This window comes from Lepidochelys kempii, chromosome 14 (assembly GCF_965140265.1).
Source record: "Lepidochelys kempii isolate rLepKem1 chromosome 14, rLepKem1.hap2, whole genome shotgun sequence".
Taxonomy (NCBI): Eukaryota; Metazoa; Chordata; order Testudines; family Cheloniidae; genus Lepidochelys; species Lepidochelys kempii.
Genome location: NC_133269.1, coordinates 42,132,652 through 42,152,783, shown reverse-complemented (window position 1 = coordinate 42,152,783; position 20,132 = coordinate 42,132,652).

Genomic DNA, 20,132 nt, shown 5'->3' with positions numbered 1-20,132 from the left:
CCCACTCACAAATAGACTCACTCCTGGTCTCAGTACTTGGACAGATTCATAGTTATAACCATGACAGGTCTACAACTTTTTCCATACCAGGGCCCCCAATCCTCGAGACCTGCCATCTAGCTGGGACCCCAGTCTCAATTGGGGAGGTACAAATGCAGCTGTTTGACACCCATTCACAACCCTCCTTGCCTGAAAACACTTGAACCGTAAAACCAGCTGTAGCTTCACATCATGCTCTCAGCTACTCACGAAGAGAGGAGCCCACAGCCAAAGAACCTCTTTACAACTGGAGGGCCCCACTCCATCTACTAGGCAGGCACACTGCTTGGATCAAACTAAAACAGTCCTCCAGATTTTGGATTAGGCACCTAAATACCTTTGAGGAGATCTAGGCCTTGCTCCCTCCCGGCTCTGGGAAATCAACAAACTTAGGAGCATCTGAGAACAGGGGAGCTATAAAGTAAACTGGTTTGCAACCTTCACCAGAGCAGCCAGGCCTGAATCCCCTGCGGTCATTCAGAAGGGAAGCCACTCACCTGATTCATGCCTGTTTCTGAGATTCCTGACCCCTTCATAGCTATTAGAAATCCCAGCCAATGATGGGCAGCCTAATCCTCCCCAGTAGTCAAATAAACTGATTGTCATTTACTGGGAGAAATGATGAGCTGGTTTCTGAGCCGAACCTGAGGGGAGAGATCAGAAAGATCCTCTAAGAATCAGTTGTATTCTACAGAGAACCAAGAGTGGGATTAGAGTTTCTTTGAGCAATTGGAGAGTGATTGGATAATACTTATCTGATCAGTCAGTGCTCAGTGAGAGTCTGTCCATAGGCCCCAGGAACGTTCCTGCAAAGGAAGTAACAGAAAGTTGTTAAGCAAAGCTCAGACTTCAAGGCCAAAAGGGACCATCATGATCCTCTAGTCTGACCTTCTGCACATCGCAGGCCACAAAACCTTACCCACCCACTCCTGTGATAGACGCATCTTCTGAGGATCACGTCAAATAATCCATTGGAAGGAGTTCTGCAGTGTTTTTGGATGCAACCTGGAACGAAAAGGTTGTTTTAAGGTGTTGAGCATGAAGTAATTTTATCCCCCAAATTACTAATAATTTGGAGAAGCACGGACTGGTAGGCTGAACCTTACCATTGCTGTTATTAATGCTAACTCAGGAGAGTGACCCCTAGCACCGCTCCTTACACACTATTTTAGTCATAATGTATCCTTGCTGGAGCTAAGTATGATCCAGAGTAGGCCTTGGCAGAATACAAACACAATAAGTGTCAGCTAACCAAGTAAGCATGTTCCTGACCTGAGCGGGTGATGCAGAGACAAGCTGTCATAAATATAAAGGGTAAACACCTTTAAATCCCTCCTGGCCAGAGGAAAAACCCTTTCACCTGTAAAGGGTTAAGAAGCTAAGATAACCTCGCTGGCACCTGACCAAAATGACCAATGAGGAGAAAAGATACTTTCAAAGCTAGAGGGGGGTAAGGGGGACAAAGGGTTCTCTCTGTCTGAGTGATGCTTTTGTTGGGACCAGGGCAGGAATGTAGGTCAGAACTCCTGTAAAGGGTTAATAAGCAATCTAGTTAGATATGCGTTAGATTCTGTTTTGTTTAAATGGCTGATAAAAGAAGTTGTGCTGAATGGAATGTATATTCCTGTTTGTGTTTTTTTGTAACTTAAGGTTTTGCCTAGAGGGATTCTCTATGTTTTGAATCTGATTACCCTGTAAGGTATTTACCATCCTGATTTTGCAGAGGTGATTCTTTTACTTTTTCTTTAATTAAATTTCTCTTTTAAGAACCTGATTGCTTTTTCATTGTTCTTAAGATCCAAGGGTTTGGGTCTGTGTTCACCTATGCAAATTGGTGAGGATTTTTATCAAGCCTTCCCCAGAAAAGGGGGTGTAGGGGGTGTTGGGGGGAAAGACGTTTCCTTCCTCAGCGGAGGTCATGAGGTGATTACATGGGGGGGCGGGGGAGGTTCTGAGCTGTCAGCCTGAACTCCAAGCCCCGCTTTGCATCCAGCATTTATAATGGTGTTAAATATATAAAAAAGTGTTTTTAATTTATGAGGGGGGGTCGCACTCAGAGGCTTGCTATGTGAAAGGGGTCACCAGTACAAAGTTTTGAGAACCGCTGGTATACGTTTTAAACAAACAATTTAATACTGTGCACAGCAGTGATGAGTGTGAAGCTTGGTTGAGGGGGTGGAGTCAGAGGGTGGAAGGGGGTGGGATATTTCCCAGGGGATGCCTTACTGCTAAGTGATGAACCAGCACTCGGCTGAGCCCTCAAGGGTTAACACGTTGTTGTTAATGTAGCCTCACACTCTACAAGGTTGCACAAATGGAGGGAGGAGGCACAGCATGGCAGAGAGAGACAGAGACACACACCGTGTGTGTGAATGTGTGTGTGAGAGAGAGAGACGTGCATTGCCCCTTAAAGTACGTTGACCCCACTCTAAGTACATTGCCCTTTTAAGTAGATCAGCAAGTTGAGACTGCAGCTGCTACCTGCAAGCTCCCTCCGTCCTGAGGCCTGTTGTGTCTTCCCTCCCTCCCCCACTCTGTGGAGATGGGGGGCAGGAGCCAGGGGAGGGGGACACCCTGACATTTGCACCCCTCTTCCCTCCCCCCTGCACAGCAAGCAGGAGGCTCCTGGGAGCAGCTCCAAGGCAGAGGGCAGGAGCAGCCCAGGGCAGTGGGGGGAGGGACAGCTGAACTATCCAGCAATTGACAGCCTGCTGGAAGGCTGCCCCACAGGGAACGTAGGGGAGCCAATGGGGGGCTGCCGGCCCACCCTGGTTCCAAGCCCCCACCAGCTTGCTCCAACGGGCTGCTCTTCCTGCAAGCAGCGGACAAAGCAGGCGGCTGCCGTACAATGTTATAAGGGAGCATTACACAACTTGAAATGAGCATGTTCCCTAACTGATCAGCAACAAAATAACATGAACCCTTAAGTGAGGAGTTACTGAAACAGAAAATGTGGAACTGGAAGCAGTGCTTAATAACTTCTTTGTTTCAGTTTTCACCAAGAAGGTTGGTGGTGATTGGATGTCTAACATAGTGAATGCCAGTGAAAATGAGGTAGGATTAGAGGCAAAAATAGGAAAAGAACAAGTTAAAAATGACTAGACAAATTAGATGTCTTCAAGTCACCAGGGCCTGATGAAATGCGTCCTAGAATACTCCAGGAAGTGACTGAGGACATATCTGAGCCATTAGCAATTATCTTTGAAAAGTCATGGAAGATGGGAGAGATTCCAGAAGACTGGAAAGGGGCAATTATAGTGCCCATCTATAAAAAAGGGAAATAAGGACAACCCAGGGAATTACAGAGCAGTCAGCTTAACTTGGGTACCTGGAAAGATAATTAATTAAGCAGTTTGCAAACATCTACAAGAAAATAAGATGATAAGTAACACTCAGCATGGATTTGTCAAGAACAAATCTGTGTCAATCCAACCTGATAGCTTTCTTTGACAGGGTAACAAGCCTCGTGGATGGGGGGAAGTGGACGACATGGTATTCTGAATTTTGTAAAGTTTTTGATACTGTGTCGCACTGACCTTCTCATAAACAAACTAGGGAAATGCAACCTAGATGGAGCTACAATAAGGTGGCTGCAAAGCTAGCTGGAAAACTGTTCCCAGAGAGTAGTTATCAGTGGTTCACAGTATGTGGGAAGGGCATAATGAGTGGGGTCCTGCAGGGATCAGTTTTGGATACGTTTCTGTTCAGTATCTTCATCAATGCTTTAGATAATGGCATAGAGAGTACACTTATAATTTTTGCGACTGATACCACGCTGGGAGGGGTTGTAAGTGCTTTGGAGGATGGGATGAAAATTCAAAATGATCTGGACAAACTGGAGAAATGGTCTGAAGTAAATAGGATGAAATTCAATAAGGACAAGTGCAAAGTACTCCACTTAGGAAGGAACAATCAGTTGCATGTATACAAAATTGGAAATGACTTCCTAGGAAGGAGTACTGTGGAAAGGGATCTGGGGGTAATAGTGGATCAAAAGCTAAATATGAGTCTACAGTGTAACACTGCTGAAAAAAAAAAAGGAACATAATTCTGGGATGTATTAGCAGGAGTGCTGTAAGCAAGACATGAGAAGTAATTCTTCCGCTCTACTCCGCATTGATTAGGCCTTACCTGGAGTACTGTGTTCAGTTCTGGGTGCCACATTTCAGGAAAGATGTGGACAAATTGGAGAAAGTCCAGAGAAGAGCAACAAAAATGATTAAAGATCTAGAAAACATGACCTATGAGGGAAGACTGAAACATGATAACCCTTTTCAAGTACATAAAAGGTTGTTACAAGGAGGAGGGAGAAGAATTGTTCTCCTTAACCTCTGAGGATAGGACAAGAACCAATGGGCTTAAATTGCAGCAAGGGAGGTTTAGGTTGGACATTAGGAAAAACTTCCTAACTGTCAGGGTGGTTAAGCACTGGAATAAATTGCCTAGGGAGGTTGTGGAATCTCCATCAGTGGAGATTTTTAAGAGCGGGTTGGACAAACACGTGTCAGGAATGGTCTAGATAATACTTTGTCCTACTATGAGTGCAGGGGACAACAAAGGAGTGCAGGGGAAAAAGTGCTACCCGCAGGCATTTGCTACATCAGACAGCAGTTTCTTACAATCTATTACATATCAGTAACTGCTCCAGGTAGCACATTCCTATGGGGAGCAGTTTCCAACACTACACTGGCCAGCGAGTGTCTGATTTCCGGGGCTAGTGAGGAGAGGGGAGAGACCCAGCCCCATAGACCGGCCTGGGGAAGGGAGATACTGAGGGGAGGGGATGGGGGAAGATGGGTGGGGTGGGGACTTAGAGACCCATCTTGGGGTGCAGGGGAAATGGGGTGGGGAGGAGGGAGCTGGGGGAGAGAAGGGACGCGGGGTGAGGGGGTGACACGCTGCGAGGGGAGGGCTGCATCACCCCCAGTACCCGCTGTGGTGGTGGGTGGGGTTCCAGGGTAACTTCCGGCTGTGTTTGCTTCTAGCGAGTAGTAGGATAGAACTGGGGGGCTGCATGCACGCGCTGGGGGCGGGGGACGAGGGCACAGCCCATGGGCTGTCTGTGGGTTGCCAGCTGGGGGAGCTGATCAGTTCAGGGTGCTCACCTGTCCCAAAATGGCGTCTCCCTTCAGCCGGTTGCAGCTCGGGGCCAGCCTGGCTCTCCTGTGGCCTGGGCGGGGGACAGCTCTGTACGGACTCAGAGAACTAACAGCGCCCTTGGGTGAGCTAGGGCTTGCCGACATTGAAATGCTGCAGAGCCGCAGGAGAACCATTTCGTTGCCCTTTCGCGGACAATCAGTATCTCCTCTGCTCATCAGGCTGCTGCAGACACTCCCCGCCCCCTGCTGCAATGCGGAGCGTGTAATGCTGACACAACGGGGTTTCACAACATTGCGGCAGAACGGTGACGCCTGATGCAATACGGACACTTGTTGCGTTACACTCGCAACTTTAGCTTTTCTTGATGGCTGTCTGGAGAGGCAATAATGCACAAGGCTCCAATACGGCTGGTGGGCTGTGCGGGCCGGCTATAGGCCCTGGGAGTGGAGCTAGGGCTGCCGATGCCTTGCAGAGCTCCAGCTGTCCTTCAGGCAAGTCCCTGCTTCCAGTGTAACTGTTGGCTCGGTATTGCCCATGAGCTCGTCCTACGGACTAACCAATGGAGTTAGCAGGAAAGGCATGAGAAGGAGAATACGGGCCGCAGAGTGGGGTGGCAGCAGCCGCAGAATTCTGAACTTTACAGTCTCCATTTGGGGACTTCAGTGTAAAAGGGGGAAATGTTCCATACTGTCCTTCACCAGATCTCCACAGAATCCATACTTAGCACATACAGCGTTCTTCAGTGCAGGCCCCACAATCCCCAGCAAGGGCCTAGCAACACGCCTCAGAACTAGGCCCCTGGGCGATTGCTTCCACCCCCCTAGCAGTGGGACTCCTCTGTTTTCAAGTCTCAAAGAAGCCTCTGACCCTCTGGGCAGCTTCTCTCAATGGATATCAAAGGGCATTAAAGCTGTCATAGATGTTAAGGCCACTAGGCACCCTTGTGTTAGTCTTGTTTGACCTCGTGCATAACGCAGACCTGAGAATTTCACCCAGTGACGTAAGCATCCAGTCTTGATTTAAAGTGATGGAAAATCTACTGCATCCCTTTGTCGTCTGTTGTGTGTGTGTTTGTGTTTGTTGTGGTGTGCTTGCTGCTGGACTGAAATATACAGAAAGTTGCCAAGTCTCACGAGATAAATATGTGACTCTGCCTTTCAAAAACAAGCCCAAGCCGCCTGAAAACAAGCAGCTCAGTAAGAGGTGACTTGAGCTCCCCACCCCCTCGGCCAGCCACCCTGAGCTCCTGGTTCCACTTCCCCTTTCCCGCTGCCTCTTCTCATCTCTGCTCTGTCCCTCCCTCCAGTTTCCCAACCACGATCGCGCCTCTCCAGCCCCTCCCCCCAGGCTCCCAACCAAGGGCTCGCACCTCTCTCTGCTCCCCCCTACCCCCCCACACCACTCTAGGAGCGCTAAGTAAACACATGGCCTGCAGGTAAAGCGCTATGCGCTAGGGGTTGTTTCCATCTTCATCTCAACCTGCCTCTCCTGGGAAGCCAAGCGCAGAGCAGGGAGAGGGGGGCAGCGGCCCAGGCTAGCAGGAGTCGTCGAGGTAACAGACCTGACAAATCGTGTTGAACTCGACCTCTTATCTATTAATTATTGTCCTGCAGGCCCCCCAATAACTGTCCCCTCCCTCTGCAGCTCCCTGCCCACCCCCGGCTGTAACACTGGGCTTGGGCCCAGCTCTCTGTGCTGGGTTTCATGGCATGAGCTGTTTGTCAGCTGCATCCCTATTGAATGGAAACCCAAGAGAATGTGACCCTGGCCTGGTCTCACCACCCACCCCCCTCCTGGTAACAGTTTTCAAGTTCATAAAAAGTTGTTACAAGAAGGAGGGAGAAAAATTGTTTTGCTTAACCTCTGAGGTTAGGACAAGAAGCAATGGGCTTAAATTGCAGCAAAGGCGGTTTAGGTTGGACATTAGGAAAAACTTCCTAACTGTTAGGGTGTTTAAGCACTGGAATAAATTGCCAAGGGAGGTTGTGGAATCTTCATCATTGGGGACTTTTAAGAGCAGGTTGGACAAACATCTGTCTAGATAATACTTAGTCCTGCCTTGAGTGCAGGGGACTGGACTAGATGACCTCTCGAGGTCCCTTCCAGGTCTATGAGTCTATGAATCTGCGAAGCCTCTAAAAAAGAAAAAGCATACTCCATTTAAATTTTATCAAAATCCGTTGATAAATAAAGGAGGTATGGGAAAAAGAAGATTTTCTCTAAATATAGAGATTTTTGTTCAAATATGACAAAAATATACACATCTAGCTACACAAATACCCTTACCCTACCCTTACCCTTCACTAATTGTTCATTATTGACAGGCAGGAGGCCAGGGCTGAGAAAAAAATTAAGTTTGATCCATTTCTGTCTAACCATATAAAACATTATGGAAGCAGAGGATATGGGAAACCTTCATACTTGTCTAAAACAATATGTGATGAATTCATCCAGTTTATGGCTAAAAAAGTGAGAGGATCCATTTTGGATGACTTAAGAGAAGCAGGATATTTCAGTTTGTGTGTCGACTCTATACTAGATCTTTCACACGTAGATCACTAACTGTTATTGTAGGATATGTGTCACCCGATGATGGTTTTTCCCACTGAGTGCTTTCTAACTTTCCTTGAACTGAAAAATCATAGTGGTGAAAATATGGCCAACATAGTGCTGGATTATCCATGGAATGACTGCAAAGTTGACTTCAGTAAGTGCAGAGGATAGTCATATGACAATGCAGCTAACATGGCAGGTTGGTATAATGGCATGCTGCAAAAACTTCTAGAGAAAAATAAGCATGCTATATATATTCCATGTGCTGGACATTCACTTGCTCTTGTTGGCCGTGCTGCAGCTGATTGCTGATGCAGTTAATTTTTTTGCTATTGTGCAACAGATATACACATTCTTTTCTGCTTCGTCACATTGCTGGGCAGTGCTCAAATCATTTTTGGGTCCTGAGTTCACCGTACAAAAATGTCTTTTTGACACTAGATGGGAAGCACATGCAAAGGCTACAGCAGATAGTTATGGTTCAATTATTGAAGTGCTTAATCATCTTCATACTGATGACGGTGAAAAAGGTGATACAGTAAAAGCTGTATTATCCGGCACTTTATTAACTGGAAAGCTCTATTAACTGGCATTTCTGATATCTCCCAATACAAATCTTCAATCTAGTAACCGGGACTAGTATACTGCCCCAGAGGTTATGCAATTGCACATGCTGCATTCTGCTTTTATGCAAAAGACGCAGAAGACAAGTCAGCAAGCTGATATCAGGGATTTATTTAAAAAAGCAGCTTCCAGGGTGTGTTATAGGGTAAGTACAGGTTCAGCCCAATCTCTTACACCTTCTACATCTACAACGATAATTGATGTTGATAATGATGACCCTGAGGCACTGCAAGATCCTGAAGTGCCTTCTGAATCATCAAAGAAAAATTAAATTACGTTCAGTGGGGTTTTAGTGTTAAGTGTATTTTTAGTGATAACCTACTGTATAGAAAACTTTACTGTACACACCTAAGTACTTCAAGACTCCAACCACTCTGCAGTGCAATACTACTGTTGGATTGGTGAGTACCTGTCTACTATATTACAGCTTATTCATTTTACTGTATTCTCATTCTTTGAAAATTGGTATTCCATTGATAATTATAACTCTTAGTTAACCAGAATATGGAGGAATTAGAGTTTGTGTTCATGTTAGAACTTTGAAATCGTCTGTTGAATCAGTTCCACAAAACCAGCAAGGCCCTACAGGATGCACCGAGAGCTCTTAGTTCATGTGCAAAACTTTACACATCACTCCCCCACTTCTTGAAAGAAACCCGTGAAAGACTAATTTGAACGTAAAGCAAAAGAAAACCTGTCTGATGTAGATTACAAATGTGTAGATAAACCCAGAAGAGTTAAAAAAAAAGAAGTCAATGATGGTGATGCACCTAATGCTGGTGAAACATTTTCTTCAAGAGACAAATTTCGGGTGAAATCCTTTATCCCTGTAACAGATGCACTTGAAACCAATTTGAAGAAAAGAGAAATCGTATATGAAAATGTTGCAAACAAATTTTCATTTTTGGTTGATTTAGATGCCTTGGAGAAACAGCAAATGAAAGAGTAATGCTCCTGATGAAAAACTATCCTGAAGATGTTGATGTTAACCTCACTGGGGAAATAAAGCACTTCCATGCCTATATCAAGGAAAATTATGCAGATAAAGGACATTTAAAGCACCGGGACCTTTATCAAGACATCATCCAAGATAAGATTCAGTTGGCTTAACCTACCCTGGCCTTTAATACCTGCCGTCCATGCTGGGCCTTCACAACATCCTCTGGCAAGGAGTTCCAGAGGCTGAGTGTGTTATGTGAAGAAATACTTCCTTTTGTTTGTTCTAAACCTGCTGCCTATTCATTTAATTTGGTGATACCTAGTTCTTGTATTATGAGGAGTAAATAACACTTCCTTATTTACTTTCTCCACACCAGTCATTATTTTATAGACCCCTCGATCATATCTCCCCTTAGTTGTCTCTTTTCCAAGTTGAAAAGTCCCAGTTTTATTAATCTCTCCTCATATGGAAGATGTTACATACCTTAATAATTTGTATTGCCCTTTTCTGTACCTTTTCCAATTCCAATATATCTTTTTTGAGATGGAGTGACCACATCTGCATGCAATATCCAAAGAGGATGGATCTAGACTGTTCTCAGTGGTACCAAATGACAGAACAAGGAGTAATGTTCTCAAGTTGCAGTGGGGGAGATTTAGGTTGGATATTAGGAAAAACTTTTCACTAGGAGGGTGGTGAAGCATTGGAATGGGTTACCTAGGGAGGTGGTGGAATCTTCTTCCTTAGTTGTTTTTAAGATCAGGCTTGACAAAGCCCTGTCTGAAATGATTTAGTTGGGGATTGGTCGTGCTTTGAGCAGGGGGTTGGACTAGATGACCTCCTGAGATCCCTTCCAATCCTGATATTCTATGATTCTATGTGGGCGTACCATGAATTTCTATAGAGGCAATATGATATTTTCTGTCTTATTATCTATCCCTTTCCTAATGATTCCCAACATTCTGTTTGCTTTTTTGACTGCCGCTGCACATTGAGTGGATGTTTTCAGAGAACTATCCACAATGACTCCAAGATCTCTCTCTAGTGATAACAGCTAATTTAGATGCCACCATTTTATATGTATAGTTGGGATTATATTTTCCAATGTGCTAATTACTTTGCATTTATCAACATTTAATTTCAGCTGCCATTTTGTTGCCCAGCCGTCACCCAGTTTTGTGAGATTCCTTTGTAATTCCTTCACAGTTAGCTTTGGACATAACTATCTTGAGTAGTTTTGTATCCTCTGCAAATTTTGCTGCCTCACTCTTTAACCCTTTTTCCAGATCATTTTTTGTATATGTTGAACAGCACTGGTCACAGTACAGACCACTGGAGGACACCACTATTTACCTCTCTCCATCCCTAAAACTGACCATTTATTCCTACCCTTAGTTTCCTATCTTTTAAGCAGGTATTGGTCCATGAGAGGACCTTCCCTCTTATCCCATGACAGCTTACTTTGCTTAAGATCCTTTGGTGAGAGACCTTGTCAAAGGCTTTCTGAAAATCTAAGTACACTATATCCACTGGATCATCCTTGTCCACATGCTTGTTGACCCCCTCAAAGAATTCTAGTGGATTGGTGAGGCATGATTTCCCTTTACAAAAAACATGTTGACTCTTCCCTGACAAATCATGTTAATCTATGTGTCTGATAATTCTGTTCTTTACTGTCGTTTCAACCAATTTGCCTGGTACTGAAGTCAGGCTTACCAGCCTGTAATTGCCAGGATGGCCTCTGGAGCCCTTTTTTAAAGTTGGCATCACATTAGTTATCCTCCAGTCATCTGGTACAGAAGCTGATTTAAACAATAGGTTATATACCAGTAGTTCTGCAATTTCACATTTGAGTTCCTTCAGAACTCTTGGGCAAATTCCAAAACCTCCACTATTGACACCTCAGTCTGGGACAGTTCCTCAGATTTGTCACCTAAAAAGAATGGCTACAGCATCGTTCCTGGAGTGGCTAAAACTTCCCACCAATGGCAGGAGAGAGACTCCACTATATTGCCCATTGGTTGCTTCACTTTTATCACTGATGGCAGAATATGTGCAAATTTTGGGGAGAGACCGGTATTTTAAAGGACACCGTCAATTTGAAATCTAATCAGTTAGAAAAGCTCTAGCAACTGCTAGTTTTGTTAACAACCTGCTCTGACTCACACTTCCATAGGGTGTAGTCCTACTGATGTCAGTAGTTTACACTGCTGTAACACCAGTGTGACTGGGAGGACAATCAGACACTTTCAGTTCTGGTCCCCAGACGGACTTGGGACCGGTTTAACTAAATCAATTTCAAAATCAGCTTAGTTAAATCAGGGAAACACCCTAGTAGGGATGCAAAAAAAAAAAAAATAAAATAAAATAAGAATAAGGAGCTATTTTCTCCCTCCATCCTCAGAATCCAACATTTTATGGGCGTGAGGGAGAAAACGCCTGACTGGGATGTCAGCTAAAAATCTCCATGATCTGAGTGTGACGTTCCCCTGGTGTTATCTGGACCAGTGATCTGCTAGATCACTCCAATCCTTGACTCTGGGAGCCAGCCTTACCCTGATCTGCTGTGAGAACCCCCACTCCTGGGCTGTTCACACATAGCCTCTGGCATGTAAGCTGCTCCTTGGATTGTGCAACCAAATTACACTAGCCAAAATCTCCGGTCCAAGACACAACCCTAGGAACCGTCTTGCGGTGTCCAGTTATGCCCACTGGATGCTGCAAGCTTATATGAGTTTGTCAGTTTAACAAAGAAATTGATATGCACCAGGCTTGTTATTTCCAGGGGAGTCTCTGACACGCTTCAAATCAAATGCACTGCTTCAGGTAGAATAAATAAACAGATTTATTAGGTATAAAGATAGATTTTAAGTGATTATAAGTCAAAGCATAACAAGTCAGATTTGGTCAAATGAAATAAAAGCAAAACGCATTTTAAGCTGATCTTAACACTTTCAGTGCCCTTACAAACTTAGATGCTTCTCACCACAGGCTGGCTGGTTGCTCTTCAGCCAGGTTCCCCACTTTGATCAGCGCTTCAGTCACTTGGTGGTGGTGTCTGTAGATGTAGGTGGAAGAGAGAGAGCATGGCAAATGTCCCTTCCTTTTATCATGTTCTTTCTTCCCTCTTGGCTTTGCCCACCCCCTTCAGAGTCAGGTGAGCATTACCTCATCCCAGTCCCAAACTGACCAACAGAAGGGGGGGTGACTCACTGGAGAGTCCAACAGATCCTTTTGTTGCTGCCTAGGCCAGCGTCCTTTGTTCCTGTGAGGCTGGGCTGGGTTTGTCCCATACATGCCCTGATGAGGTGTGAACTGCCTCTCTGCTCTTGGAGAGTTTTTTCCTGGGCTTATTTTAAGCCATGAAGAAACATTTTCAGCCTCATAACTACATACATGAAATTATAACCTATAACATTACTATAACGCTGCTGTAACAACAATTACTATAACATCACTATAACAACAGTGCTCAGTGCATTATGAGCCTTCCAAAGACACCCAACAAACTTTGCATTGGATACCACACAATCACTTTATAAAGATGAACATGGGGGTGTAGAGTGGTCCCACGCAGTACAGAATGTCACACTGAGTCAGGGCTAGTCTACACTGGCAATGCTTAAATGTTTTTTCACACCCCTGAGCGAGAAAGTTGTAGTGTTGCAAATTACCACTGTAGACAAGCCCTCAGTGTCAAATCCAAAGAAAGAATTTGAAAACAGAGACGCGGTCGGTGAGGTAATATCTTGTATTGGACCAACCTCTGTTGGTGGAAGGGACAAGCTTTGGAGATACAACAGAGCTCTTCTGCAGGTCAAGAGGTTCAGAGGTCAAAATAAAAAATGTGGGAGAATGAAAGGGCATTTCGCTGACATGCTACACCCCAACTTCCTGCAGTGTCCTGAGATTTCCAGCTAGATAGAACTGGAAGTTCTCCTCTGCCCTGCTCACACTACCATTGGCTCTTAGTAAAGAGATTTTCTATAAGGGGGCTGGTTAAACCCAGGCACAGTGCAGCTCAGTGCAATGTAACAGAGACGCAGCCCTCTCAGTGCTAGGTTAGTTCTGCCCAGGATGGGGCTAGACACTGGTTTGAGGTGTGATCCCCTGGGTCCTTTCCTGCATTGGGAGGTTGCTACACACTGCGCTGGCCCAACCTGTCTGTTCCCTGCACACATGGGAGGGGTTTCTCTCACTTCGTTCCCCCTCCCTCCCTGCCTTTCACTGGGATGGGGCAGGGAGTTGGGAGGGGTTATGGGCACTGGGCTGGGGATGCGGGCTGTGGGCGGGGCCAGAAATGAGGGGTTCAGGGTGTGGGAGGGGTTCAGGATCTGGGCTGGGGCACGGGCTTTGGGTGCAGGAGGGGGTGCGGGCTCCAGCTGGGGGTGTGAGCTGTGGCGTGAGGCCGGGGATGAGGGGTTTGGAGTGCAGGAAGGGGCTGGGGCAGGGGGTTGGGGTGTGGTAGGCGGTTCGGGGTCCAAGCAGCGCTTACTGAGGCTCCCGGCATAGGCACCGACTTCCCCTTTAGCTGGGGGGTGCTTGAGCCCCCACTCCACCCAAGCTCCAGCCCCCATCCCTCCTCTTTCCGCCCCGCTCTGCCCCCATTCCACCCCTTCACCCAAGCCCCCGCTCTGCCCCATCCCCGCTCTTTCCTGCCACCTCCCCCAAGCGTACACCATCCCTGCTCCTCCCCCTCCCTCCCGGAGTTTCCTACATGCCGCAAAACAGCTGTGCTGGAGGGAATGTATATTCCTGTTTTTGTGTCTTTTTGTAACTTAAGGTTTTGCCTAGAGGGATTCTCTATGTTTTGAATCTGATTACCTTGTAAGGTATTTACCATCCTGATTTTACAGAGGTGATTCTTTTACTTTTTCTTTAATTAAATTTCTCTTTTAAGAACCTGATTGCTTTTTCATTGTTCTTAAGATCCAAGGGTTTGGGTCTGCGTTCACCTATATAAATTGGTGAGGATTTTTATCAAGCCTTCCCCAGGAAAGGGGGTGTAGGGCTTGGGGGGATTTTGGGGGGAAAGATGAGTAATGGGTGCAGTGTGCTGTACACATTACTGCTCACACACAGAACGGAGCAGGGCACTCAGTGCGTATGACGCTTTATAGTCCTGCTCAGTGTGTGATGTGTCACTCATTTCAGGGAGCGGCTGCAGCTGTGTGGGCCACAATTTCACGTTTCACACCCTGTACAGGAAATACACAGGACCCCGGGAGAAAGGCTCCCAGACCTGCAGGGCCCTTTCCAGAACTGCCTAGGAGGGGTAGGGCACAGCAAGGAGCCTTGCAGTTCTGGGAGCCCCTGACTGGTGCCGTCTCCACCATCTGCCCCCACTGCATTCTGGGGGCTCCCTGACCCGCAGGTGGGGAACCCCAAGCTCTCAGATCTCACCTTGCGCTGTGTGAGCCAATGCTGCCCATTCCAATAGCCGGCCCATCCAGCAGGGAGCTGGGACTCACAGCCCCCCTGTAGCAGGGCAGCTGGCACCCGTGTATTGATGGGGAGGAAGATACATCTGCGAAAACCCCTCACACAGATGTGCTGGTAACTTACTGCAGTGAACGGCACCAGGGGAAGCCCCTTTCTGCACCACTGCAGCCCATCTACGTTAGCAGCGGGCACCAATTCAATTGCACTAATGTCATGACATTGCACAGAGGATTCCTAATGCAGACAGACCTGGATTCACCCCCCTCAGCCAGCTGCTAAACCCTCCTGGGGCCCAGTGATCAGATCCCAGGGCAACAGATAAATCCCAACCCTGACAATCTTACAGCAGCCCCTTCCCCAGACTATTGGCAGATACAGTAGGGTTCATGTTCACCATGAACAGCCGCCCTCTGCCTTAGCGCACGCTGTCTGTGCAGGCGGGGACGTCAACAGCGCGACGAGACCCTGCCCTCCCGAGGTCACCAGTGGGTGGGTTTCACGCTGCGTTAACGGGGCTGCCGGTACTGCGTTCCACGGCTCCTTTCAGTGACACGCCAGCACCTGCCAGCCCCACCCTGGGCATGACCTAGGGATGCAGGAAGGCCAGGCTGGTACCTCAGGGCGACACGCTGCAGGCAGAGGGCCCAGCTCATTGCTGCCCTGCACCCAGCCCCATCAATCTCCCCCACTCTGCACAGGTATCGGTGACTGTGCCTGGGGCCCGGCAATAGAGACTTGGGTCCAAAGTGCTCAGAGATGGGCTGGGGGGAGCTAATTTCAGTCCCGACGCAGAGAGTGCCCAGCTGCAGGGGTCTGGGAGGGAGCAGGAGGGGGGTGGTGGAGGAACATCCCCCAGGAATCCTCTGTCCCAGGGGCAGAAGCCAGACAGGCCAGGAGGAGAGACTGACTGTGGTGTCTCCATGGGGAATGGGATGCACAGAGAGGAGGGCTGAGAACTCACCTGCCAGGACAATAACAGTGATGATGAGAACTAAGAACACAATTGCGAGGGTGACTGCGAGACTGACTGTATGTTTCTTGCAGTTACAACGAGGTTCTGAAACAGAAAGACCCGTCAGGCAGGGCTGCAAGGACGCATCTCGCTGAGAGCACAAGGGCTGGAGCTGCCCTAGAACATGCACCGTTCTGCCGATTGCTCCTTCCCTCAGACACTCTGGGAGAGGAGCCCGGAGGGTCAGGCCGGCTGGGGCTGGCAGAACAATCCCTCCTTCCCCTCAGCCCAGTGCCCTCCCTGGGCACTCCCAGCCAGGCTGTCACGGGGCCTGGTGAGCTCAGGGTGGCAGGAGCCTGGTGAGCATGTTCTGGTGGCAGGAGCTCAAGCTGCCCCCCATCCCCACCCCCGCTCTGCCCCCTGCTGAGCGCTGGCTGGGCCCACACTGCCAAGTGCCCCTGTCCCCGCACACTGGGGTCTCACACTGGCCATACGCAGCAGAAGGGGGGAGAACGAACCAGGCAGAGATGGGCCAGGGCTGTCACAGGGGGTCTGACACACCCAGCCCAAAAGGCCCCTGCACGGCCCCACGGCCACCGCTGTGTGCACCAGACAGCAGCTGTGAGCCAGGGATCGGTGCCCTGAGAGCCCCTGGGGGTGATCCAGTCCCTGCTGCCCACAGACAGGGGTTGGGCAGTTGCTGCTGCCACTGAGAACATGGACCCATGGCCAGCAGCTCAACCCCCTGCCAGAGGCGGTTCCATGATGATTAAAACCACCTTAAACTCCATTGGCCCCTCCCCACCCAAAGGGCTTCAGAGACCTGATCTGCTATGGGATCTGCCTGACAGGCACCCAGCTGGAGGGGAGGGGGAAGAGCCCTCCAGGAGTGAGCCGAGAATCAAAGGGGGCAGCAGCCCGGCAACCACCGGAGCAGGGAACCGCGATGCCCAGCCACTAGCTGCCTTGTTTCCCATCACAACACATGGGGAGGAAGCGGGAGGGGAAGAATCGCTGCCAAGCCGTCTGAATACACTGGCTGGGGAGAGGGAGGCGGGTTGCTCGTATACAGCACATGCTAACAGAAAGCAACGCATCGCGCCCACTGTGGACCCTGGCTGCGCACGGGCAGGATTGTCCTGGGGCTGTGGCTCCATCAGGGCATTGGCTGTTTTGTATTCTGCTGCTCCATAGAGAGCCCCGGCCGCATCTCCCATGGGCAGCTGCAATGTGATAATCACAGCAATGCACAAAGCATGGTTCAAATCTACAATCCAACCACAGAGCCCGGCAGCTGGGTTAGAGGCCGAGTGCACAGAGGTTTGTGCTGCTCATGCAGGCAGAGGGATGAAGGCAAAAATTCAAGCCAGGAACAAGGAACCGACATTGACAACCATGACAGGCTATGAGCTGTGTCCATGTAGACAAAGATCTCATGCCCCTCAATCCCGACCTGCAGCTCCCTGCTAGCCCAGTTTTGTCAATATTCCTCAGTCCCACCCCAGAGCCCCCTGCAGTTCTGGCCCTAGGTTACCCCAGGCAGCTCTCTTGATTCTCTTCACTCCTTCTGTGGCAGATACAGGATACACAGTGGGGTGGGGTGCGGGTTTCCTTGGCACTCACTTGGAGTGAGCTCCATAACTTGGGGCTTCAACCTTCATAAGTAACATGGCCATTGCAACCCCACGCCAGCCAAACCCATAAATGGCGCCAGCAGGGCTTCCGGAGGCTATTTCTTGTGCTGCGCAGGCCACAGAGAAACGTTTTACGCCATATTTTATGCCCTCAAAAAAGAAAGGTTTTACTTTTTTTAACCCGGCCTGTTTTTTGTTTTTTGGTTTTGGTCTCCTTCTGCACCACTAGCCAGGCCCTGGGCAGAGATTTTCAGAGCTGCTTAAGGGGCCTGGATGCCTAGTTCATCACAAGTCTTAAAAACCTCTTTAAAATGAGCTTCCTAGTGCCCTGACTGGGGGTTGCCTGCTGGGGCTGACCCAGTGACCTCTGGATCTAGAAAGCAGGTGCCTCTAACAGAAGGGAGATAAACCCAGTTGCTCCCAGCAAGCAACCTGCCCACATGCTGCAGACGAAGATGAAACACCCCCAAGGTCCCTGCCAATCTGACCTGGGGGAAATTCCTTCCTGACCCAATATATGGTGATCACTTAGACCCTGAGCATGTGAGCAAGAACCAGCCAGCCAAGCCACTGAGACAGAGAAAACTTGGTAACACTCCAGAGCATTGGCCCACCCCATCCAGTGTCCCATCTCCAACCATGGCCAATGCTGATGCTTCAGAGGATGGAGACAAAAAGCAAACACCTCTCCCGCACCCCCAAAAACAATACACTGGGGGGGGGATCCCTTCCTGACCCCTGCAAGTGACCAGCTGAAGCCCTGAAGCATGACATTTAGGACCATAAGACATATACCAGAGGAGACCCCAACCTTGTCCAGACCACACCCACCATCACAGGCAACCCCCTCATACAATCACACTCATAAATGTGTCCAGCTCTCTCATAAAACTAAGTTGTTTGCCCCCCACAACTCCAATCGGGAAGCTGTTCCAGAACATCCCTCCTTTGATGGTTAGAAACCTTCTAATCTCCAGCCTGGACTTGTTCTTGGCCAGTTGAGCCCCATTTGTTCTTGTATCAACATTATCCTTTAGCTAGAACAGCTCTGCACCCTCCCTGGTGTTTAATAACCCCCCACCCCCACCTATTTATAGAGAGCCATCAGATCCCCTCTCAGCCTTTGTTTTGCTAGACTAAACCAGCCAAGCTCTTCCAGTCTCCTGTTATAAAACAAGCCCTTTATTCCCCATGCGACATTACGCCCCACTTATGCTTATGATATGAGTATGGCATAACTAAGATGTATTTTATGCAAGATGCATCTTGAGAGATATCATTGGAAAGGTTATGATTTACTGAATGTGATTATCCAATTTGTGGGCATGTATCATTTCTGTATCTAGAGTTAGGAATATTGACTATGTAAAAATTAGAACTCTAGTGGCACATGGGAAACGCCCACCAGACAGTAAGCTATCAGCCTGGATGGGCCATTAGGAAAGACAATGGGTCTTTGAAGGTGCTGATCTCCCATCTTCCTGGAGTTCCTTCCTCTGAACATTACAAATAAACCTCATCTCATGGTTGCTTTAACACCACAAGTTCATGTGATCATAGAATCATAGAATATCAGGGTTGGAAAGGACCTCAGGAGGTCATCTAGTCCAACCCCCTGCTCAAAGCAGGACCAATCCCCAACTAAATCATCCCGGACAGGGCTTTGTCAAGCCTGACCATAAAAACCTCAAAGGAAGGAGATTCCACCACCTCCCTAGGTAACGCTTTCCAGTGCTTCACCACCCTCCTAGTGAAAAAGTTTTTCCTCATATCCAACCTAAACCTCCCCCACTGCAACTTGAGACCATTACTCCTTGTTCTGCCATCTGCTACCACTGAAAACAGTCTAGATCCATCCTCTTTGGAACCCCCTTTCAGGTAATTGAAAGCAGCTATCAAATCCCCCCTCATTCTTCTTTTCTGCAGACTAAACAATCCCAGTTCCCTCAGGTGATGTCATCTGGTACAAAATACCACCTTGGACACTGCTGGTACTTTTCCACTGAAGGGGGGCGGAGGGGAGGGGAGATCAAGCAGGGAAACAAAAGATTCCTGCCATATGTAAATCCTATTTAAGGCTGGAGAGTGAGTTAATCCAGGTCGCCCGTTTTTCATTGAATCCCTGCCCAGGATGGCTGCTGTAAACACCTAAAACTGATCTAAGGAGAAAGGTCTGGGGCCCAGGCTGAGACAGGGGTCTAGCCTGTGAAGAGAAATATCTGGAACTCTATGCTGCAGAAACTCTGCAACCTGCCTAAAACAATATTTAGGGTGAGAAAATACTATTTGTAACCAGTTTCTTTAGTGAATTAAGCTTAGGTTGCGTGTTTGTTTATTTTGCTCAGTAATCTGCTTTGTTCTGTTTGCTATCCCTTATAATCCCTTAAAATTCATCCTTTGTAGTTAATAAACGTGTTTTGTTTTCTAAAACCCAGTTTGTGCAATTCATAACTGGGGGGGCAAAGAACTGTGCATATCTTCCTCCATATGGATGGAGGGGGTGATTTTCATGAGCTTACGCAATATAGATCTCTATACAAGGCAAGACAATATAATTTGGGGTTTACATTCAAGAGCGTGTGTGCACAGGGGTGCTGGGCAGTCCCCTATCTGAATCCTCCCACAGAGAGCTGATTGCAGACTCTGTGTGATTCTACAGCTGGGTGTGTCCTGACCTGTGTGTGTGCTGGAAGGGGGCTTGAGAGCCTGTCATAGCAGCACAGAGTAAGGGGAGTCCAGGCTGGTGGGACAGGCAGGCTCAGTGGGACCCCAGCACATCGGGTGGCACCCCAAAAGGGGGGTCCAACCCGTCACACCCCAATCATCCTAGTAGCTCTTCTATGCACCT